The following is a 24,950-nucleotide window of genomic DNA, read 5'->3' as shown; positions in this document are numbered from 1 at the left end:
TTCCCACCCATCAAAGGGGACAGAGAAAGCAACAAGTGTGGACCTAGTAACCCCCTCAGGGACCTGCAGGAGGCGGACACCGTTATTCCCTGTCTGCCAGGGGCTTCATATGTGGTCTCACAGCCCTCGGCCACCATGAGCAAAGGCTGCCCGACCATGGAACAGCGAGACTAGGGGGGTCTGGATGGTGGAGATAACACATCTACTCGGAAGGGGACCACAGGATCTCTGCCTGCCCCAGCCTGGCTTAGCTCAGATCGCCCCGTTCCACTGAGGCAGCTCAGCAGATCCGTGCCTTCCTGGTATATTTCTCTATGTGTAAATTATACGGTGCACCAGAGTAAGTGATCTGCCGGCCACGGTGCTGAGTCATGTGCTCACGTGAACTGTCACTGCCATGTACCTCCGTCTTGCCCCACGTCTCAGGCAAATGCCAGGGATGCAAAGATCAGGTACACGAAGGTCAGACCTAACAGTTACTTGAGTACAGTCCAGGGGCCAATTTCATGCACTATGTTTGAGGTCTGCTTGAAGACTTAATCCTGGAAAATGATTCAACATTGGCTAGACGACGTTGTTCATACTGTTTTTTTTTAAGGTGAAGGGGCAGCTATGGACATTGGCGTGTTTTGACGTCGTTGCTGGCTGACTCTGGCTGTGATGGTGCGAGGAGGGTTGTGCTTCTTCACTTCTCGTTTCAAGCAGGCGCAGGAACTGCGAGCATCCCACCATCACGTGGAAAGGCGCTGATGTGTTATTTCCAGCCCGGCCCGAAAGCAGAAGTCCAGCCCGTGTCCTCACACTCAGGGACCTGGGCTGAGTCTCCCGTCTAACCTCGGGACAGGCATCATGTCGCGGAGTCCCCACGGCACCCGGCTCCAAAGCGAGGCCGTCAGGAAGGTCATGCCCTTCCCGCTCGCAGGGCTGAGCGTTTGTGGAAGGAGCGGGTGATGGGCAGGCCTTGGGGGGGTCAGAGTGACCCCAGCCTGAACCACAGAGTTCCCCCACAATCACCAGACTCACCACACAGCTCTGGTTTATGATTCAGGGGAGGATTTCATCTCGGTGTGGGCTGGGGACATCTACTTTCTCTCTTCCATTCTCAAATGGAAAAAGAGGGTCAGATGTTTGAGGATCCATTTTTCAGACAAGCAGTTTGGATGGCAGGGGTGATGTGACTGACGGAGAAGACGAGGACACCGCAGGTTGTACATGCGGCGCTCTTGCGTTCTGGGCACCGTCCGAAAGGCTTTCTCGTGACATAGCATGTTTAATCCTTTTAACAGCCCTGTGATGCAGCTACTCTTCTCTGTTTTACGGAGGCAGAAGCTGAGGTATAGAAAGGCTGATTCTTTTCTGAGGGGGTGAGGGGAATTGTTTGGGCTTCCCTGGTGACTTAGACAGTAAAGAATCTGCCTGCCATGTAGGAGACTCCAGCTTTGATCTCTAGTTGACAAAGATCCCCTGGAGAAGGGAATGGCTACCCACTCCAGTGTTCTTGCCTGGAGAATCCCATGGACAGAGGAGCCTGGCGGGCTACAGTCCATGGGGTCGCTCAGAGCCGGACACGACTAAGCATATACCTTGACTCACTTCATTTTTTTTAATTAAATAAAGTTGATGTGTAACGGTGTATAGGTTTAGGCATACAGTGTGTTACTTTGATGCACTTATGTATGGTAACATAATTGTGAATTAAACAATACCTGTCACATTACGTAATTATAGTACACTATTATTGTCCGTGTTCCTTATATCGTGCGTTAGATATAGCAGTCTTATTTTTCATTTTTTCAGGCAGCTCCATATTGTTTTCTATAGTGTTTGGACCAGTTTACATTCCCACCAGTGCACAAGGTTCTCTTCTCTCCACCTCATCAATACTTGTTATTTCTAGTCTTTGGTTAGCCATTCTAACAGGCGTGTGGTGATGTCTCATTGCAGCTGTGATGTTCCCTTCCGTGGTGATTAGTGATGCTGAGCATCTTTTCATGTGTTTGTTGGCCATTTTGATGTCCTCTTTGGAGAAATGTCTATTTAGATCTGCTCATTTTGAAATCAGATTGTTCATTTTGTTGTTGTTGTTGTTGTTATTGAGTTGACTGAGCTCTTTATATATTTTGAATATTAACCCTTTATTCAATATATGGTTTACAAAAGTTTTCTTCCACAACAAAAGGTTGTCTTTTTATTCTGTGAATAGTTTCTATTGCTATGCTAAATGTGTTGAGTTTAATGTATCGTATTTGTTTTGTTTTTCTTTTGTTTGTGTTTTTGAAATTATGCCCCCCCCCCCAAATTATTGCAAGACCAATTATCAGTGACCAAAGTCACGTCGTCCGCCCAAGGTCACACAGCTGGAAAATGCAGAATCAGGTTTTGAACCCAAATAGGCTGAGCCCAGCCTGTAATCTCTGTCATACTGAATATCAAAGTTATCTGTGCCGGTTGGCCTGCAGGCAATAAACATTAACATTATAATGATGGTAACTGTGCCGACAATCATGTTGGCAGAGAATACTGGTTGAGCACTTACTGTATGCCAAGAACAGAGCCAGTGGCTTTACCGATGGAATCTCCCAGAGACTGGAGACGTCTCGTTTCCTTCCTGTCTTTCATCCCACGCATCCAGTTCCCCAGCAGGTCTTACTCAATCTACATCCTGATTCCTTGGGAGCTGCCTACCTCTCCTCATCTCTGCTAGGAGGCCAAAGGCTACTCAGCTGATGAGGGGCTTGCCCTGTTATATGCACCATTATGGAGCTACACTCAACATTGCCCATTGCAGGCACTCAACAAATGTGTATGCAGTGCATTAATGAAGTGCCTGGTTTCATCATCATTACAGTCTGTGAGGGAGGTGCTCCTGTTGTCTCCACTGGGCCACAGGAGGCAGATTCAGGTTGGGAAGGTGGCTTGCACAGGTCACACGGCAATGAGGAGCGAGAGCAGACATTTGACACTTGAGTGTCGTCCTGAATGGGAGAGCTGGTCTCATTTCAGGGGAATTTACTTCTTCACAAGAGACCCTGTGCCAACACCGAAGCCAGCAGGCATGTGACTGGTCTTGACCAGTCATACGCAGCAATCCTAGACTTGGACTTGGTCATCAGGGAAACCAAGAAGCGGCGAGAGCAGCCCCAGCGCCCAGGGTGTCTGTGCTGGAGCCCAGGTCCAGGGTCCCCAGGGGCGGGGAAGCACGTTTGGACCCTGCGTCCCTAGGCAGAGCCAGGCAGTGGCCGTGAAGAGTTGGTCCTTTAAAGTGAGCCTTCCTTCCACTTCCCCTCCCTGTGTTTCATGCCCCATTCATGGTCCAGCTCCCCTCGAGGCCCCGTTTCCCTTTCAATAGATTCCTCTCTCTGCTGAAATCTCCCAGAGTCAGCTTCAATTGCTGGTAACCAAGAGCCATGCCTGTAACAGCTCAGATTCGAAGGCATGGCTCATCCAGGGAGCCCCGAGGGTCTAAATCCTCCAGCTGCCATGCAATCCCTCCCAGTGACCCCTGTCCGCTTGAGGACCTCCCCTCCTGAAGCCTCGCTGACCCTCAGCGTGGACCTCAGAGAAAGCCAGGGCTGGCCCCAGGGAGGGAGCACCCCTGGGTCACAGAAACCCTCTCCCACAGGCCCCAGGGCGGGGAGTGCGGGGGGCAGGAGAAGCATCCAGAGCTTTGCTCGTAGTCTGCAGGTTGGTTGGGCCGGAAGGCGCAGACCTCGCCTCTGCACTCTTGACCACCCTTTGCTGGACTCTCAGTGACTGAGCCCTCGCGTCTCTGCCGCCCTGTGCTGGCGGGAGCTGGCAGGGGCTTATTCATGAACAGCCCGGGGAGTGGGAACAGTTCACCTGCCCGCTGACTCCGGGGCTTCCAGGGGCCAGCTCCCAGCCCTTGGCCGTGACCTTGTTTCTTTGGATGTTCTCCACAAGCCAGAGTGGATATTAGCTGTAATTACTCATTCGCACGATCCAAAGGCCGCTCTGTATGGAGCTGAGAACCTGCATTGTCTGCGGTGCTTAAATTACTGAACGTTGTGCCATCCATTCTGAATGAGCGCTCATTAATGAGCTGGTGGTTCTAGAAGCTCCTCTTTATTATCCAGAGGCCAAGCACCATCCAGGCAGATGCCTGGGAACCCCACTCCTGTGACCTTTGATCTATCATGGAAAGGGATGGAGAAAAAAACCCGCTTATTAACTTTGCTTTTTCCTGACTGAAGGTGTGATAGACACAAAATAATCATTTAATCTCTAGCTTACAAATGTGCTTTTGTCAAAAAAACAAAATATATATATATGATCAGGAGGGTGATGTCTCTCCTTCCCCTGGGTTCAGTGTTTCAAACCTCTGCTTATCTCAGAATCTTAGTACAGAAAACACCTTTGTTTTTCCTTCTCTCACTGACTCCTCTTTTCAAGTTGTCCCCAACTTTCGGAATTGAAAAGGCTAGTCCTGAGAATGAAATGGCAAAAAAAAAGAAAAGGAAAAAAAAATGGGCAAATAAAAATTAAGGATCAAACATTTAAACCTATCGCGCCACTCAAATGATGACACGCCAAAAGAAAAGTCAGAGTTCAATTTAAAAAGAAAAAGAATTTGGAATGGGAAGATGAGAAACAAGGAAGTCCCCACTTCCTGCCCACGTGTTATCACACAGTAATATTGCACGGTAACACGATACTGCCTCACCCCAAGTCCGAGAGGTCTGACCGTGTCGTTAGCCGGTGACAATGTCAGCGTTGCTTGTGGAGGGAGGGCTCCCATGGAAGGGGGAGGGCTCGATGCTTCCCGGGCTGACATTAATGTCTCTGCAAGGACGCTCTGCCAGGGTGCGACGGGTCACAACCAAATGGATTGCTCCCCAGTGGGCCGGACTCCAGTCAGATTGTCAGGTAAACACAGAAATATTCTGTCTTCGCCTGCCAAGCCTTGTCAAGTGTCTATATTTGTTATTGCATCTTGGGCCCCACGAGGTTCCCACCCATATTTCTTTATAGAGAAAATGTAAACCATATGCTTTCGCCTTATTTCCACCGTATGTATCCAAGCGCCGTTTGAGGCCAGACGTCGTCTTTTGCAAGGAGTCTTTGGAGCGGCAGGCATCAGCCTGCTAAACTTCTTTTTTTTTTTCCTTCCACATTTTGTTATCACTCAAGTAGATTTGATGTTCTGTTACAAAAAAAAAAAATTAAAAAAAGAGTCTTTGTTGGATCCCGAATATGAAGAATTGGATTTTGATTGCCCTAAGTTGTTTTTGTTGTTAATAAATGCTGTTGTGGCCACATGCAAATGACATCAAGGTCTCACACCCACTCCTGATATTCCTTTCTCTGGGTGTGCCTCAGAATCCTTCTCAACGCAGTGTTCCTGGAAGTCCATACAAATCACTAGGCATCATTATCTGCCGTGCCAGTGAGGGACATTTATTTGATGTTGGTCCATATGTATTTTTTTTTACTTTTTTTTCATTTTTTGGTCTCCCTTGTGGCTCAGCTGGTAAAGAATCTGCCTGCAATGTGGGAGACCTAGGTTTGATCCCTGGACTGGGAAGATCCCCTGGAGAAGCGAAAGGCTACCTCCTCCAGTATTCTGGCCTGGAGAATTCCATGGACTGTGTAGTCCATAAGGTTGCAGAGAGTCGGACACGACTGAGCGCCTCTCACTTCCCTTCATGTTTTTTAGAAGATTTACGTGCTTATTTATTTTTGGCTGTGCTGGGTCTTCACTGCTGCCCTTGGGCTGCGTCTGGTTGCGGCGAATGGGTCTGCTCTTCGTTCAGTGGGTGAGCTTCTCCTTGCAGCGGCTTCTCTTGCTGTGTAGCACGGTGGTTGGGGTGCATGGGTTCAGTAGCTGTGTTGCATGGGCTTGCCAAGGAGTAGGTAGTTACTCCACGGCATGTGGGATCTTCCTAGACCAGAGATCGAACCCACATCCCCTGCGCTGCCAGGCGGATTCTTAACCAGCAGACCACCAGGGAAGCCCTACTTCTTTCTCATTTTTAAGACTGAAGTATAGTTAATTTACAATGTTGTGTTAATTCCTGCTGTACGGCAGTTATACATACACATCCATTCTTTTTCTGTTTGTTTGTTTTCTTGTCATTATGGCTTATCACAGGGTAGTGGATGGAGTTCCCTGTGCAATAGAGTAGGACCTTGTTGTGTATCCATTCTCTTATAGAAAAGCCTCCATCTGCTAACCCCAACCTCCCATCCCTCCACTAAGCCCCATGTCCTTGGCAACCGCCAGTCAGATCTCTGCATCCATGATCCTGTTGCTGTTTGGTAGATGGATTCACTTGGAGAGACACATTTTTAAAGACCTGAGTGGGCATTGGGTTTAGATGGCAGCCTCTGGGGCAGACCCATTTCTCCAGGCATTAAAACTCCCGAGGAAAAAAAATAAAATAAAAAAATAAAACTCCCGAGAAACAAAAAGTGAGACAGTTCCCCAAGGAAGAGGCGAGTGAGAGTCCAGCCCCAGCAGGGAGCACCGTGGAGGAGTTGCAGCCTGGGTCAGGCCTGAGAGCCCCCGTGCTCCCCAAATGGCAGATCCTCGGGAAACTCAGGCAGGGCCTGCAACTCCCCGCCGCAATCCCACGCCAGGCTCTGAAGCTATCTGCAGCCCCGCTATTTATCTGCCTGGCGAGGCACAACACTTACTTATTAAAAACATATCTATCATGGTTAATGACTTGATTTTTCCCCTTTAATACAGTGCAATGACAGGTGTAAAGGGAAGGAGAGTCAGATGCTGCTGCAATATGCTTCCTGCTCTGAGATGTCTGAGCACATCAGCCTTCCTCCATGGTGCCGGTTGGGTGGGGGGTGGAGGGGTGCCGCCCACCCCCTCGCTCCCCCCACCCCACCCTACCCCCGACATACACAGATTACACGCTTGTGTTGGATGGAAAATCGTACCATTTGCAGTTTCAGATAAAAGCATGTTCAAGTGCATATGGAAAGTACCATTAGGAGCAACTCCAGAGCGCCGAGTAAAATGGGTCATTAGGTTTTTGTTTGTTGGAGAGTGTCTCCCATCTGACAATGCGAATGGTGCCACTTTGAGCAGCTTATGTTCCCAGTTACATTAAACAGACAAACAGATTGACTGTTTTGCATTTCTCATCTGACAACAGCTTGTCTTCATTTGCCGCACACGGGTGGCAGCGCTGAAAAGCACGGTGGATGGCTGCCGCCAAGGTCCTGGTTTTGAATAACAGCAGATGCCAACACCGAACTTCAAAATCAATCACTTCTTTTTCCTGAGTATGGATAAAAGGTCTAGGAGAGTGCCTGCAGGGGAATTTCTGCTGTTTACAGCGGAACACAGAGAAGCCATGTTCATTACCAAACTTTCTGCAAGAAATCACAAGCTTGGGGAATTTTAGCAAGGGAGGCGGTGGGGAAGATGCGGGACTGCAGCGCTGCTGAGAGCGGGCGGCATGATCTGAGAACACGCGTTGTGATGGAGGCGATGACCATATCAGTGGATCTGATTCTGGCGCGAGGTCTTAATACGCAGTGACAGAAAAGAGAAGTCGTTTTCACACCGGCCGCTTTTCTCGGTAGCCAGTGGTCGGTGGGTTAATTGAAAGCTTTCTCCAAGAGGGAGGCAGTCCAAGGGGCCATTTCTTACTTGAAATTATAAAGTTAATGGCTTGATTTCAAGTCAGCCAGCATGTGATCCAGGATCTTTGGATCTCCGACTGCCCAGCTGCTGAGGCCCCTCTAGTAATCCCACCATGGCCTCTCGCGGGCATCAGAGGGTGGACCACAGTCCCGGCTTAGCATCATCCCTGAGGCATTCAGGTGCCCTGCAAGCTTGTGACGGATGTGAGTGGGAGATGGACCCCCGCCCCCGAAGTCTGGCCCCCTCCTATCTGCTCTGAGCCTCATCTGTTCTGTGAGAGGCAGGGAACCTTGGTGGCTCAAGTCCGGAACTTTGGCAGTGGACAAATCATAGCTCGGTCCTCAACTCTGCCCCTGAAAGGCTGTGAGAGGGAGCAGACGTGATCTCGCTTCGCTGAGCCAGTTTCCTCATCCACAACATAGGGAGAGTAGCGAAGCTTCCGCGGGACAGCATCATTGCAGAACTGAAACGTGATCAAGTGTATAAAAGTCGTAACAGTGCTCCTTACCCAGAACATCGTAAATGTTCAGTAATGGCTGGTAGGTGTGTGTGTAAAACTATATGCATTTTATTATATGTGGTTCATATGTGTGCATACACATACATATCATAAAATACATAATAGAATGTGTTACCTGTGAGCATGTGTATACACTCTCATATGTAATATACAATACAGTGCATATATATTGAATGTGTAAATACTTACACACGTCTAAAGGTAAAATCTTCCCACAGTGACTACGTGAAGGTCTGAAATGCTATGGAGCCTCAGTCCTCTGGCCCTCCCCAGGAGGCCGGCAGGGGACACTCCCCTTGTCCTCCACCAGCCTCATCTCGTTCATTCTCTCAAATGGGAAGAGACTTTTTCCTTCCGTCTCATAACAGGCAGTTGAGCTCCATCAAGGGTCCCCTGTCATCCTGAAAGCCGGCACCTGTGGACGTCCCGTGTGCATGTCCTGCAGGGGGAGAGATGAAGTCTGGGCAGGGAGAAGTCACTTCCCCGGCGTCTGGCTGGTCCATGGACCGGCGGGCGTGCAAACCCTGGCACGGCTCACATCTGCATCTGCCCCGGGGATGGCGGTTCCCCCGCGGAGATGGGGAAACAGGGTCCTGTCACACCAGGCACCTATGGGACCCGTCCTCCTGAGAACCCAACTCACCTCTCCTGTGGTCCGGCCTCAGCTTTTTTTTTTTTGGCTTGGGGACCTGCCTTGTGACTGAGCACCTCTGATTCCCGTTGCCCAAAAACCAACCCAAATATAAGCATTTGGATTTTTATCAAAGCTTGTGGCAGACCCTGCAGTTGAAATCACGTTTTTCACTGACATAAAACTCAAGAGAGTTCTGAAAGGATCTCTTAAACAGAAACAAACCTCAGACTTCTGAGGTTCTGTCTGCCTTCTCAGAAAAAAATAAAGAAGAATTTTTTTTTTTAGGAATTCATTGAAATCCTAGGATAATCTTGAGTTGAGGATGAGTCTTTTTTTTTTTTTTTAAAGAAATGTCTTTAATTTTTAAAACGTTTGTTTATTTTTGGCCTTGCTGAGTGTCCGTGGCTACTTGAGGGCCCCCCCATTTGCGACAAGTGGGGGCCACAGTGCTTGTCTGTGTGGGCCTCTGCTTGCGGTGGCTTCTCTGCCTGCAGCTCCTGGGCCCTGGGGCACAGGGTCTCAGGACTTGTGGCTCCTGGCGCTTGGCAGCCCGAGGCATCTGGTCGGGGGTCTTCCCTGGCCAGGGGTCAAACCTGTGTCCCCTCACTGGCAGGCGGATTCTTAAACCATTAGACCACCAGGAAATCCGAGGATGCAGCTTTTTAAGAGTTAACTCATTAATGTACAGGCAGTCAACAGTCAATACATGTTGGCTGTTTTTAGCCTTTTACTCCAATCTGGCTGGAGCCTCGCTGGGAGCCCTTGTGCTTAGGATGATACAGATAGTCACCGGCGTGTATTAATATTCAGGTCGCCCATGACCACATGTTACTGGAGCGTGTCTGTCATGCCACGAAGGTCCTGCGTGCTAGGGGAGTGGGGGACATGTCAGGCAGGCCCCCTGCCCTCAGCAACTGCTGGTCACTCAGATGTCCTAAGAAGTGGACGAATCTAGTCCAGGGGACGGTGGGACAGACAGCCCTGCTTCTAAGGGACTAGAATTTGGGGGGTGGGGTGGGGGTGAAGAGATGGCTCTGGGCCAGAGTGGTTTAACGTCAAACAGGAGGATAGATCCTTTCAGAAGTCATACTCAGCGTCAGCAAAGGAGAGAGACGATGAGGAAGAAATAACTTGAACCCTGCAATGCGAAGGTGCGGGTCTCCACTTAGAGCCAAGCAGGAGGCCTTCACTGCCTGAGAAGGATCAGGGTCACGGCAGCAACAGGCTGCCGTGTCTGCATGGGACACTGGTCTGCCCGGGAGCCCTTCCTTTGAAGTCCGAAATGCTCGGAGCATCACGGCTTGTTGGGGCAGCAGAGGCACCGGAGATAACTTTTAAAAAAAAGTTTAATTGCCTGATTTTCCTCTCTTCCCTGAACCACCCTCATTCCCTCCAGTCTTTGTGCCTGGGCCTGGCACGGAGGGCCTTTTGTTGTCTTAACAGAGGCTGAAACCCGCTTAGGGCCTGGAGTTTGCTGTTTTAATTCACCAGTGGAAGGTTTTGTCATTCTCTTTGTTTGTTTTTCTTTTCCGTTTTCTTTCTCTAAGCCAGGGGGACAATGCGTTTGCAGAGCAGAAGCCCAGTGCTCGGGCGCTCCCTGGGTCCCGAACAAAACCCTCATTAACGGGGAGGTGGGTTTCCTGGTCACAGCTCTTAGCCAGGGGGCAAAGGTCGCCCATTAACCAGCATCCAGTCTAAACAGGACTGTGTAAAATGACTGGAGGGGAAGGAGAAAAAGTCAAATATTTGCTCTTAATTCTCAAGTTAGTTTCCCCCCAGGGGTGTTCAAGGAAGCGTAGAGAATGACAGACGCAGCACTGGGGCTGCAGACCCGCAGGCCCCGTCCTGGCCGCCCGTCAGCACCCCGAGCAGAGGGGCCGCTGCTCCGGAGCTGGAGGGCAGGGTGCTCCCGGGCTCCGCTCCCGCTTTCAGACCCGGGCCCTGGGGCCTCTCCCGGTGGTACCCAGACAGGAGCAGGATCCTGCTGTGTGATAAGCCACTTCTGCAATATCTGTTCCGCTGCCTGGAACCCTCTGAGGGTCCCCTCGAAGCCCTCCGAAGCCAGCAGGGGCTTGCCAGGTGCACAGGTGACTTGGATGACATTCTCCTCCCCTGCCTTCGCCAGAGTTCAGCCCCCATGCCGTGCCCCTCCCCACACCTGCAGCAGGTCCTGGCCCGGGGGCTCTTTCCTATGACCAGATCACCCTTCCCTGGGTCTTTGTGCGCTGGCATCTCTGGGGTGTCCGTGCCCCACTCGCCTGCACACCGCGGTAGGGAGGCTGATCGCTGGAAGCCCTGGCGCCACAGCCAGGCATTACCCTCTTCTGACCCCCCCCAGCTGGAGCCTGCTTCCAAAGGGCATTCTTGGTTCTCCTCCTCCTCCGGTGGCCCCTGGGGGTGGGATGGGTGGGGATCTGCAGAGCCTGCTTCCCCAGATGAGAGCAGGTAACCCCGGGGCCCAGCATGGTAGCTCGTTTCCCCAAATTCACCAACCAGACAAGCCCCTCTCCCTTCTCCCAGGACAAAAGGCCCCGTGGGCAGAGAGAGGCTAGAATGATCCGGGAACACGGGTTCCCAGCTCCGCCCCCGCCGGCTTCATCCAAGAGTCCCCTTGCAGGGGCCCTGGCCCTTGATGTGTACTCTGCTGTCCTTGACGTGAATATTCTTAATCAATGTGAACAGGGGGTCCTGCGGTTTTATCACGCACTGGACCCCAAATTCTATAGCAGAGCCTGACCTCAGCTGTGCAAGAGACTCACTTACAAAGGTTTTAAAACCTATCCAGGAGAGTTGTTTGGGCTTAACCAGAGGGAACTCCCCGGGAGACCCTGGGGGTAGCCCAGGTGTAGGTCCACTGCTCAACAGAAGACTGTGTGTGGAAGGAAACCAGAGGATGGGGAATGTGTGTTGGCCCCAAGACACACCAAAGGCCCATAGGTCCATATTTCCGTTGAACTCAACTCTGGCCCTTCAAAACGCTGGAAATACTTCACTGTGATGAAAATACAAATGATGGTAATGATGTTTATGGGGTGCTCACTATCAGCCCAGCACTCTTCTGAGGACTTGTATGTTCCATTGCGTTTGACTTTCACACTCTCTACACAGCAGGTCCTGTTACTTTCTCCATGGACAGACAGGAAGCTGAAACTCTGAACTCTTTGTTTGCACAGCTCTCTAGTGCCATTGACTTGAGTTTCCTCTTCCTGGTTGATAGTCTTAACTTTCTTAGGGAATTTGCGATACCCTCCAAGGCTTGAGAAGGGCCCTGTTTATTCCTTGTCCCAGCCACCTCCATCACGCCCAGCTCACAGTAGGTATTCAGCAAACGCCCATGCCATCAGTTCCTTCCATGGCAGACTTGCCACATCGTTGCTCTTTTTCTCTGGGTAGGAAACTTGATGCTGCTTTCTGGCTGTTGAGCAGCATTGCCAAGAAAAAACTTCCAAAGTACCTGTTGTCCACGTTGTCTTATTTGGACCCTCTTCGCTACCCACAGCACTGAGCTCAACTACAGAGCAGGACCTCATGATGTGAACTTTGTCTTGATCAAGACCGCATGCCCCCACAGATATCATCCTGGAGACGTGACTGGTAGGAACAGGAAGTGGCCGGTGAAGTCAGAGCCCTGTGTCAGAAACAGGGGCCAGGGCCAGGCAGCGGGCAGGGCCGCGTCCACCGTGCAGGGCCGGGGCCAGCGACGGGGGCTGAGTGAAGCTGTTTGGCACAGGGCTTCTGCTTTTCCCAATAAGAAAAGTTGTTGGCCAGAGGAGCCTGCGTGCAGAAGGGCAGACAAACTGCAAACTCAGGAAAACAGAGGAGGGCCAACTGGACCGTCTCGGTAGCTCTGAACTTCAGGGGAAAACAATACATAGGGCTGGAGAGAAAATGAACCCACATGTCCTGTTAATCTTCGTGCTTGACAGGCCTGTGCTTGTCCCAGGACTCTTCCTGGGTCCTGGGGTTTCTGCTTTCCTTAACCCCAGGGCAGGAGAGGCAACAGATCAAGGTCTTAATGTAGTCAAAAGATTTAAAAAGCAGAGGAAAGACATAAAAACAAAATCACGAGTCTTGAAATACAGAGTAAATACGTTGTGACGGGGAAGATGTTGAAATCTGTCTACAGAGGTGACTTTGGTGGTGGTGTTCAGTCATTCAGCCATGTCAGATTCTTTGTGACCCCATGGACTGAAGCACGCCAGGCTTCCCTGTCCTTCACTATCTCCTGGAATTTGCTCGAACTCCTGTCCATTGAGCCTGTGATGCCATCCAACCATCTCATCCTCTGTCACCCTCTTCTCCTGCCTCTTCTCCTTCAATCTTCGAAAAGCATCAGAATCTCTTCCAACAAGTCAGCTCTTCGCATCAGGTGGCCAAAGTATTGGAGCTTCAGTATCAATCATTCCAATGAATATTCAGGTTTGATTTTCTTTAGGGTGGACTGGTTTGATCTCCTGGCTGTCCAATGAACTCTCAAGAGTCTTCTCCAGCCCCACAGTTCAAAAGCATCAGTTCTTCAGCACTCAGCCTTCTTTATGGTCCAACTCTCACATCTGTACATTTATTCATAGACTGTTCCCTTAAACCTGCAAAAGACTTTTCAGCCTTTCCTGCCTCCTCGGATATTTATCTTTCTGATCACATTCAGACACTTAACTCCATTTGTTATGTGCTTACTTGATATGTAGTGAAAAAGTGAAAGTGCAAGTCGCTCAGTTGTGTCTGACTCTGCGACCCCGTGGACCATACAGTCCATGGGATTCTCCAGGCCAGAATACAGGAGTGGGTAGCCTTTCCCTTCTCCAGGGGAACTTCCCAACCCAGGGATCAAACTCAGGTCTCCCGCCTTGCAGGCGGTTTCTTTACCAGCTGAGCCACAAGGGAAGCCCTACTTGATATGTAATAACTTATTTAACCCCATAGTAATGCGAAGAGGAAGATTTTACTATTGTCCCATTTTACAGATGGAGCTAAGAAAAATCAAGCTAGATGAGGTTGGAATCAGCTCTAGACCTGTTTTCCTGTTTTCACAGCCATCAATCAGTATGTTCAGAGAGCTTACAAGGCCAGTGGAGGGGCTGGATAAGTGGAGAGGTAGACGGGTGGGTTCCCTGGTTTTTGGAAGGAAAGTCTGGCATGCAGAGTGAGAGACTCCTTGCCAGGCTGTAGGGAAGCCACAGAGCGAAGAGGCCAGCAGCAGAGCGGACCTCGCTGGCTTGTTCCCCTAAGGACCCTGGGCAAGGAACAGGCTTCAGTTTCTCGTCTGTGAGGCAGGCATGCTAACAGCCCCTACCTCAGTGGTTTGTTGAGAGACTTTAAAGCGAGAAAAGGGGCTTTTGGGCACAGCAGGCAGTGCCTGACACAGACTGAGCACCTAGGAGAGGGTCTCCACCACCACCCGGTGTGAGACCCCACTTTCTGAAACCTCCCGGGACAAGACTGTGCCTTGGAGCTGTCTGCGCTCACTTGATCCCAGGGTGCGAATGACTCCAGAAGGCTTTGGTTGGCAATGCAGCAGAGTGTGGGCTGAGGCGCTGCAAGGTTTGAGCAGCTTCGAATATCTAGCCTGTTCATTGTCTTTCTTATTCCTAAAAACACCTCTTCCACCCCCCCCACCCCCAAAAAAGAGGTGTATCCTGAGAGAATTACATTTGCTGCATGGGCTTCCGGCATTACTATTGCTAACTTTATCCTTTTCGCTTGTGTAGTGGGCTGTAGACCGTTTTCAAGGGGAGGACCAACATTCTGTCTGCAGAACTGTGGACATGGAGAGCAAAGTGAGAAATGAACCTTGTTCCTTCCTGGTTCCATCTCAGGCATGCAGGCTATATACTTCAGCTGATGTTTTTAAAATTGAAGTAGAGTTTATTCACAATATTGTATTAATTTCTGCTATTCAGCAAAGTGATTCATATATATATATAGGGGCGAAGACCACTTCTTGCTCCCACTGTATCCCAAACAACCAGCCTAGTGCCTAGCATCTAACAGGTGCCCCATAAACACTTTAAAATGGATAAGGAATGCACACAAAGCCTTGAGCATCATCCGCCAGGCCCACTGAGGTCACACAGTCGCTGGTGGCTACAGCTAGTCCTTTGTGGAATGTGACTTCTGCCATGTTACTCCCTGCATGGATTAAGAACCAGTCAGAAAAACAGAACTCACCCCTGGTAGGTTCAGAGGAGGAAACTGAATATGAGCATCTAGTTCCAAACAGTTAGGAGGCTATAAAGGGATAAAAGGAAAGGTAAGGCTGCCCAGAAATCAGCAGGGGTGGGAAGCTGCTAGCACATTGGAAGTGTGTTGTTTTAGGACCAGAACCCAGAGGCAGGAGCCACACGGAGAGAGAAGCCGGAGCGCAGAGGGCAGACCGTACCACAGGACTGGACCCGGAGGGTGAGGTGACGCCTGAAGGGGTGGGCATCCTTGGTTTCTCCCTGCCGCTCACTCCCTCTGATTCCCTGCCAGCGCCTACCTTTGTCTGGATCCGTCACGAAGTGGTTTGCCAGTTGAGGGGCTGAGAAATGTCGTCCCCTTTGGCCAGTCCCCTGCCATGCAGAGCAAAGGTGGGCAGGGCAGGGAAGGGGTCGCCGAACAAATAGGCGGACCACTGTCCCGGCCCCAAGGCTGCAGGCCTCCTGTGTGGCAGGTCCACGGATGACGCAGAAAAAGCAGTCTTTGCCTAGCCTCACCGGGACGCGAACATTTATGACAGGCAATTCATATTTCTTCCTGATGATCCTCGATTGTCACTGTGCAGAGGATCTCAGGGGAGATGAGGGATACTCAAATTCCCAGGCCCCCTCTGCAGAGTGTGGTTCAGACCACCTTCAGGGCAGGGACTGGGATTCTGTATTTATAATAGAGGGTGCCATCTCATGGAGGACCAGGCCTGGTGATTCTAATGCCATGCCATGATTAAAGGTCAATAGTTTGAGAAACACCAACTTAGTTAGCTCCAGGACTTGGGCAGTATTCTAGATTCCATAGGAAGGAAGCAGGCACCTTTGGAAGCTGCTGTATGGGGCAGGAAGATCACACAGTGCCTGAGGGTAGACCTGTTTTGTGTGTGAGGCCAACAAGACCATCTCCATGGAGCCAACCCTCCAACCCGAGTCTTGCACCCAAAATGCCTTTGTTTTATTCTAAAGTCAGGCACACACGTGGCACAGAGGTTAAGCACACAAGCTCTCAAGTCTGCTGAACCTGGTTTGAAACTCAGTTCTCCGCGGCTAAACTCTCTGCAGAGACCACCCTGCCTCTCAGCTTGGTGTTACCTTCTTTAACCCAAAGCATATTCAGAAAGAAAATTTCCCTTCATCTCGGGCCCTGATCCAGTGACCCATGTAACTAGTCCTGGGGAAAGATAATGTCCAGTCAAGCCCTAATGCTCTAAGGGAAATTAATATGTAGAGGTGGCCGGCTATCTCTTAGCAGATGAGAGGCAGGCCGCATCTGCATAATATGCCCTCTGTTCTAAGCTGCCTGGGAGACCACGCTTTTATCTGATGGGAAGCAGCTTCCCTTCCCATGCGGGTCTCAGGCTTGGAATTTTAAGAGGGCTTAGAAACAAGTGTCTGGAGGTTTGTTGATTAAGGACAGGGCAGGCTAAGAGAGTCTAAGAGAGCATGCTCTGGACTCTGAGCGCTTGAAGTCCAGCCGTGGTTGTCTTTCTCGAGGTTGCAACTATCTTGAAAGAATGACTTGGTTTCTCCAAGCCTCAGTCTCCACATCTCTGAAATGGGTACCAGACGCCTCCCTTTAGGTGACTTGGTAAAACTGTTAGGAAGGCCATGGGCTCACAGTGCAGGGCCTTGTGTGGGGGCCGCATGGTGGCCGCAGCTGTCACCCAAAGGACAGCGGGAGGGGCAGCTTCGTCTGGCGGCATCTGGGGCCGGACCGTGAAGACCCCAAGGGCTGGGGCTGAGGCGGCCCGCTCTACCCGCCACACGGCCCCTCCAGGTGGCCAGCTTGGGCATCCCCGCAGCAGGGCGGCCTCAGGTCCTCGCGTGGATTTCAGGTCTCTAGGAGAAATGAGGCAGAAGTTACCTCTTAAACAGCCAGACCCTGGATAGTACCAGCTCTGCCACTGACTCCTGGTCAGAGCCAATCAGCCCAGACCCAGAGGGAGGGGACCCAAGCCCACATCTTGAAGGCGGGCATGTCAAAAACTGTGAAGCCATGTTTGTTTGGTTGCAGCACGTGGGATCTCTCACTGCATCGCGCGGCAGATTCTTAACCACTGGGTCCCCGGGGACGTCCCTGTGGCCATCTCTGATACCTCCTTGAGGAAGCTGTCCTTGGTTCTCCCTCCCCTCTTCTGTGCCCCTACTCCTCCCTTTATCTGCTTTCCTCTAGGAACTGAATAATTACCCCTGGTGTGAAGTCTTGCCATTAAACTGGGGGTGATTTCCTTGAATAAAGGACCGGAGTTCCTTGATAAATTATTTGGCACAAATGGCTTCTCAATACCTCGGCGCTATAATGAGGAGTGTTAGAGTTCCTGAGATTTGTGTCTTGTCTTCTGGTTTGCTCACCGTCTGAGCACAGAGAGACTCACTCACAGGAGGTTCCCGGAATGCAGCGGTGGAATGAGTGGAGGAGTGGATGAGCGAATGAATGAACAAGTGAGCCAAGGCTTCCCACACAGTCCTGTTCCGAGGTTAAGGGAACCAGGCTAGCTAATGAGTTCCCTGAGAGTCTCGCCTGTGTAGATGCCCCAGCTTTAATTACACACAGGTCCTGGCAGGTCGGGGGAAAACAGCTGGCCTCTACCCAGCACCCTCACAATAGACCGCGGTCTGCACCGCCAGCTGCCGGTCCTCGAGCCTCCAGTGTGGACTCATCAGCTGTGTCCGGCCTCCTTGGCGCCCCCGCCCCGCCTCCCGCCTCACCAGGAAGGGGCCGTTTGCAGAGTGAGAGCCTCCCAAGGCCGAGGGCCCGGGTGCTTCCTGCCTGCCCGAGCGCAGAGCAGCAGCTGGGCTGGGAGGCTGGCAGGTGTCTAACAGCCCGCTGCGATCCTGCATAACAGGAAGTGAAAGAGAACACCGTATCCAATCGAAGCTGCAGTGGAATATGGGCTGCAATGCTTAATTAACCACCCTCAGTCATCTCACGGATCTCTGTGGTTGCCAAAGTGGGGAAAAAGAGTGAAGACTGAATGCACGGAGGGTACAGAGCTGTTTCTGTGTCCCCCGCCCCTCAACTGGTTCCATGTAAATTACTTTTTCACTATTTATCATGAAAATTTCAAAATGTACACAAAATTGGAAGAAAGTAGTCAATTCCCATGTACTCATCACTCTACTGCAGTGAGCAACACTGTAAAGCATTTTTTTTTAACTGAAGTACAGTTGATCTGGGGCTTCCCTGGTGGCTCAGATGGTAAAGAATGCCTGCGATGCAGGACACCCAAGTCCGATCCCTCGGTCGGAAAGTCCCACTGGAGAAGGGCATGGCAACCTACTCCAGTCTTTTTGCCTGGAGAATTCCATGGACAGAGGCATCTGGCAGGCTATAGTCCATAGCATTGAAAAAGTCACAGTACAGCAAAGTGATTCTTTTCCCTTATAGATTATCACAAGATATTGCATATAGTCCCCTGTGCTATGCAGTAGGTCCTTGTTGTTTATCTGTTTTATGTATAGTAGCATGTGTCTGTTCATCTCTTTCCCCTTTGTTAACCATAAATTTGTTTTCTGTGTCTTTGAGTCTGTTTCTGTTTTGTAAATAAGTTCATTTGTATCATTGTTTCTTTGATTCCACATGTAAATGATATAATATTTGTCTCTGACTTACTTCACTTAGTACGATAATCTCCAAGTTCACCCATATTGCTGTAAATGGCATTATTTTGTCCTTTTTATGTCATACACATGTACCACATCTTCTTTATCCGGGCCACTGTAAAACAGTGGTGCAGTGAACATATGGGTGCATGGATCCTCGTGAGTTAAGAGCTTCCTCTGTAATATGTCCAGGAGTAGGATTGCTTGCGGAACGTCGTACTGTTCTCCATGGTGGTTGCACCAGTTTACATTCCCACCAACAGTGGGAATTTATTTGTAGACTTTTTTGCTGATGGCCATTCTGACTGGTGTGAGAAGGCCCCAGGCCCGTGCTGGCACTCTGATATCTGGCGTCAGGGTCTGGAAGACTCTACTGGGGCTGTTGCTTCCCCACTGGCAGGTGAAGCTGGTCCCTGGAGTCTGGCTGGAGTGTCCAGGGATCCCAGAGCTGGTTCCTGCAGGGTCCTATTGCAGTTCTTTTGAGTCCGGTGTCAGCCCCCTGGGGCTGGTCTGGAGGTGTGTGCAGCCTCCATGGAGGGAAGGGTGAGGCCTGCCCACTGGGTCTTGGCCCTCGGGTGGAGGCGGTTGCTCACTTGTGTCCGACTCTTGGCGACCCCTTGGGTTGAAGCACCCCAGGGCTCCCTGCCCTCCACTGTCTCCCGCAGTTTGTTCAAACCCATGCCCATCGAGTCGGTGACGCCATCCAACCACCTCATCCTCTGCCGTCCCCTTTTCCTCCTGCCCTCACTCTTTCCCAGCATCAGGGTCTTTTCCAGTGAGTCAGTTCTTCGCATCAGGTGGCTGAAGTGTTGGAGTTTCAGCTTCAGCATCAGTCCTTCCAATGAATATTCAGGACTGATCTCCTTTAGGGTTGACTGGTTTGATCTTCTTGCTGTCCTAGAGACTCTCAAGAGTCTTCTCTAGCACCAGAGTTTGAAAACATCAATTCTTCGGCACTCAACTTTCTTTATGATCCACCTCTCACATCTATAAATGACTACTGGAAAAACCATACTTTTACTATACAGACCTTTGTCAACAAAGGTCTGTATATCTCTGCTTTTTAATATGCTGTCTAGGTTTGTCATAGGTTTTCTTTCAAGAAGCAAGTGTCTTTTAATTTCATGGCTACAGTCACCATCTGCAGTGATTTTGAAGCTCAAGAAATAAAGTCTGCTACTGTTTCCATTTTTCCCCCATCTGATTGTCACAAAGTGGCCCTCAGGTAGGCAGGATCATGTCTAGCGGGACTGTCTGAGGCAGTGGTGGGCTCTTTTGTCTTTAGGCAGCCTGTCTGCTCATAGGTGGGGCTGTGTTCCCACCCAGGTAACTGTTTGCCCTGAGAGAGAAAGCCAAGTAAAACGGTAGGTGTTGTGAGAGAGCATCAGAGGGCAGGCACACTAAACCCATAATCACAGAAAACTAGCCAATCTGATCACAGGACCAGAGTCGTGTCTAACTCAATGAAACTAAGCCATGCCATGTGGGGCCACCCAAGGCAGACGGGTCATGGTGGAGAGGTCTGACAGAATGTGGTCCACTAGACAAGGGAATGGCAAACCACTTCAGTATTCTTGCCTTGAGAACCCCATGAACAGTATGAAAAGGCAAAATGATAGGATACTGAAAGAGGAACTCCCCAGGTTGGTAGGTGCCCAATATGCTACTGGAGATCAGTGGAGAAATAACTCCAGAAAGAATGAAGGGATGGAGCCAAAGCAAAAACAATACCCAGTTGTGGATGTGACTGGTGATGAAAACAAGGTCTGATGTTGTAAACAGCAATATTGCATAGGAACCTGGAATGTTAGGTCCATAAATCAAGGCAAATTGAAAGTGATCAAACAGGAGATGGCAAGAATGAACTTTGACATTCTAGGATTCAGCAAACTAAAATGGACTGGAATGGGTGAATTTAACTCAGATGACCATTATATCTACTACTGTGGGCAAGAATCCCTTAGAAGAAATGGAGTAGCCATCATGATCAACAAAGAGTCCAAAATGCAGTACTTGGATGCAATCTCAAAAACGACAGAATGATCTCTGTTCGTTTCCAAGGCAAACCATTCAATATCATGGTAATCCAAGCCTATGCCCCAACCAGTAACACTGAAGAAGCTGAAGCTGAACAGTTCTATGAAGACCTACGAGACCTTTTAGAACTAACACCCCCAAAAAAATGTCCTTTTCATTATAGGGGACTGGAATGCAAAAGTAGGAAGTCAAGAAACACCTGGAGTAACAGGCAAATTTGGCCTTGGAGTACAGAATGAAGCAGGGCAAAGGCTAATAGAGTTTTGCCAAGAGAACACACTGGTCATAGCAAACACCCTGTTCCAACAACACAAGATAAGACTCTACACATGGACATCACCAGAGGGTCAACACCGAAATCAGATTGATTATATTCTCTGCAGTCAAAGATGGAGAAGCTCTATACAGTCAGCAAAAACAAGACCAGGAGCTGACTGTGGCTCAGATCATGAACTCCTTATTGCCAAATTCAGACTTAAATTGAAGAGAGTAGGGAAAATCACTAGACCATTCAAATCAAATCCCTTATGACTATACAGTGGAAGTGAGAAATAGATTCAAGGGACTAGATCTGATAGACAGAGTGCCTGATAAACTATGGATGGAGGTTCGTGACATTGTACAGAAGACAGGGATCAAGTCCATCCCCATGGAAAAGAAATGCAAAAAACCAAAATGGCTGTCTGAGGAGTCCTTACAAATAGCTGTAAAAAGAAGAGAAACCAAAAGCAAAGGAGAAAAGGAAAGATATACCCATTTGAATGCAGAGTTCCAAAGAATAGCAAGGAGAGATAAGAAAGCCTTCCTCAGTGATCAGTGCACAAAAATAGAGGAAAACAACAGAATGGGAAAGACTAGAGATCTCTTCAAGAAAATTAGAGATAACAAGGGAACATTTCATGCAAAGATGGCCTTGATAAAGGACAGAAATGTTATGGACCTAGCAGAAGCAGAAGATATTAAGAAGAGGTGGCAAGAATACACAGAAGATCTATACAAAAAAGATCTTCATGACCCAGACAATCACGATGGTGTGATCACTCACCTAGAGCCAGACATCCTGGAATGTGAAGTCAAGTGGGCCTTAGGAAGGATCACTATGAACAAAGCTAGTGGTGGTGATAGAATTCCAGTTGAACTATTTCAAATCCTAAAAGATGATGCTGTGAAAGTGCTGCACTCAATATGCCAGCAAATTTGGCAAACTCAGCAGTGGCCACAGAACTGGAAAAGGTCAGTTTTCATTCCAATCCCAAAGAAAGGCAATCCCAAAGAATGCTCAAACTACTGCACAATTGCACTCATCTCACACACTAGTAAATTAATGCTCAAAATTCTCCAAGCCAAGCTTCAGCAATACGTGAACCATGAACTTCCAGATGTTCAAGCTGGATTTAGAAAAGACAGAGGAACCAGAGATCAAATTGCCAACATCTGCTGGATCATTGAAAAAGCAAGAGAGTTCCAGAAAAACATCTATTTCTGCTTTATTGACTATGTCAAAGCCTTTGACTGTGTGGATCACAATAAACTGGAAAATTCTGAAAGAGATGGGAATACCAGACCACCTGACCTGCCTCTTGAGAAACCTGTATGCAGGTCAGGAAACAACAATTAGAACTGGACATGGAACAACAGACTGGTTCCAAATAGGAAAAGGAGTACATCAAGGCTGTATATTGTCACCCTGCTTATTTAATTTATATGCAGAGTACATCATGAGAAATGCTGGGCTGGATGAAGCACAAGCTGGAATCAAGATTGCGGAGAGAAATATCAATAACCTCAGATATGCAGATGACACCACCCTTATGGCAGAAAGTAAAGAGGAACTAAAGGGCCTCTTGATGAAAGTGAAAGAGAAGAGTGAAAAAAGTTGGCTTAAAGCTCAACATTCAGAAAACTAAGATCATGGCATCCGGTCCCACCACTTCATGGCAAATAGATGGAGAAACAGTGGAAACAGTGGCAGACTTTATTTTTTGGGGCTCCAAAATCACTGCAGGTGGTGACTGCAGCCATGAAATTAAAAGACGCTTACTCCTTGGAAGGAAAGTTATGCCCAACCTAGATAGCATATTAAAAAGCAGAGACATTATTTTGCCAACAAAGGTCCGTCTAGTCAAGGCTATGGTTTTTCCAGTAGTCATGTATGGATGTGAGAGTTGGACTGTGAAGAAAGCTGAGTGCCAAAAAATTGATGCTTTTGAACTGTGGTGTTGGAGAAGACTCTTGAGGGTCCCTTGAACTGCAAGGAGATCCAACCAGTCCATCCTAAAGGAGATCAGTCCTGGGTGTTCACTGGAAGGACTGATGCTGAAGCTGAAACTCCAGTACTTTGGCCACTTCATGTGAAGAGTTGACTCATTGGAAAAGACCCTGATGCTGGAAGGGATTGGGGGCAGGAGGAGAAGGGGACGACAGAGAATGAGACGGCTGGATGGTATCACTGACTCGATGCACATGGGTTTGGGTAGACTCCGATAGCTGGTGATGGACAGGGAGGCCTGGCGTGCTGCGATTCACGGGGTCACAGAGAGTCGGACACGACCGAGCGAGTGAACTGTCCCAGCATTGGACCCTACAGGCTGTTGGGTGGGGCCAGGTCTTGGTGCGAATGAGAAAGAGGGTAGATTTCAAGATGGCAGCCTCCAGCATCAGCATCCATGTGGCTGGGTGCTCCCAAATGTGTACCCCGCCGGTGTCCACATCCCCATGGTGAGATGCTGCTGTCCCCCACCTCTCAGGCAGACTCTCCGAGAGTCACAGTGGGTCTGGCCCAGGCTTCTATCAAATTACTGCCTTTGCCTGGGGTCCTGGTGCTCATGAGGTCTTTCTTATATGGTCTTTCAAGAGTGAAGCCTCCATTTCCCCCAGTCCTCTGGGGCTCCTGACGTCAAGCCGCACATTTGGCCTTCAAAGACATTTGCTGTGGTGGCTCATCCTCCCAGTTCCGGAGCTCCCAGCTGGAACTCCACCATCATGGTTGCTTTCCTCAACAGAGCCAATTCTGGACTGTTCTGTGTTCATGCCCCCGGTTCTCTGACATAACACAGACGGGGTGTTCACCTCTGATTTTATTTTTTAATGGGTTTCCAAAGCTTTGTTTCATTTTGTTTATTTGCTATAGAGTCAAATCTGTGCCATACTCTTAGGAATGGTCCCTATGTGTGTGTGTGTTGGGGGGTGGGGAGGGGGAGTACTGAGTGAATTCATGCAGTTGTATCTATCACAGATATTTGTATAAATGCATAGAAGGTCTTGAGGTGGCTTATGCAGTTAGTTGCATGTAGGTGTAATAGCCATGTGATCAGAATGTCTGTGCAGGATGGTTACATAGGGCTGTGTTGTTTCACGTGTTAAAGATGTGTGGTAGTGGGTCTGTGGGCAGCCATGAGTGAGGGGCACTGGTGTGTCTGCCTGGAGAGATATTTCAATTGACAGGGAGGTGTCCTTTCAAAGTTAAGCAAGCTTGGCTTCCTTCTCTAGAGCCAGATGATTAAAAGTGTTCTCAGAGAAGATCATATAGCTCCCCTCTACTTCCAGACTAGACTTGTTCACTTGGATGGACTTCCCAGGGAATCCTTGGCATGCTTAAAAAAATCCATGGGGGCATGAATGTATTAAAAACAACAACAACAGCAACAACAACAACAAAAATCAGCTGATGTTTTAAGGGCTTACTAAGAGGCTGGTGCTTTTCATTATTGACGTCACTTGAGCCTCTGGGTAGCCTTGCAGGGCAGGAACCATTATTGTTTCCTCCATGGACTTGACAAATGGCAGTAGCTGGGAGGTGGAAGAGGCAGGATCTCGACGCACACCATTGGGCGTGAGAATCCCCATGGTCTCCCAAGTCAGTATCCTTAAGTATGGAGACGGAAGACGCGCCCCTCTGCTCGGCCAGGTTTGCAGCGGATGTAGTTTGCTCCACGGCCTCCAAGGACAGGGACAGGGTCAATGAGCATCGGAACCAGCCCCGGAAAGAGCCCCCGGGCAGAGATGGGCGGACGTGGGTGGCTTTGGGAAGCTCGCCTCTGCTCCCATGTCAGTACCCTCACTGCCCACAAGTCCCACCCTGACCGCCCTCTGCCTTTGCTTGGACTTGAGCCCTCTAGCTCCCTAAGCCACCTTCTTGCAGATTTCGGGGTGGCTTCTCACTACTGAGTCCCCACCCCTTAGAGGCCAGCAAGATCACCTTAGGGACCTTCTTGAGGAAGTGGTGTGTCTGGAGTCACACTCCCAGAAATCAGAATTCAGTGCGTCGGGGGAGGGGGGAGCCGGGAGCTTGCATTTTCCACCAGCCGCCCTCTTTCCTTGACTCTAATGTGAGCGCCAAGGACC

General features: G+C 49.6%; 1 protein-coding gene and 1 pseudogene across 1 annotated transcript in view; both read left to right on the top strand.

Moving 5' to 3' along the window:
* Positions 1–24,950, top strand: part of MAF (MAF bZIP transcription factor) — a 347,890-nt gene that overhangs the window by 264,250 nt on the left and 58,690 nt on the right. The window lies entirely within an intron of this gene.
* LOC136158624 (craniofacial development protein 2-like) lies at positions 20,232–21,116 on the top strand (annotated as a pseudogene).

Source organism: Muntiacus reevesi, chromosome 2 (assembly GCF_963930625.1).
Source record: "Muntiacus reevesi chromosome 2, mMunRee1.1, whole genome shotgun sequence".
Classification (NCBI taxonomy): domain Eukaryota; kingdom Metazoa; phylum Chordata; class Mammalia; order Artiodactyla; family Cervidae; genus Muntiacus; species Muntiacus reevesi.
Note: the sequence above shows the minus strand (reverse complement) of the source record. Positions and strands in the feature narration are given on the sequence as shown.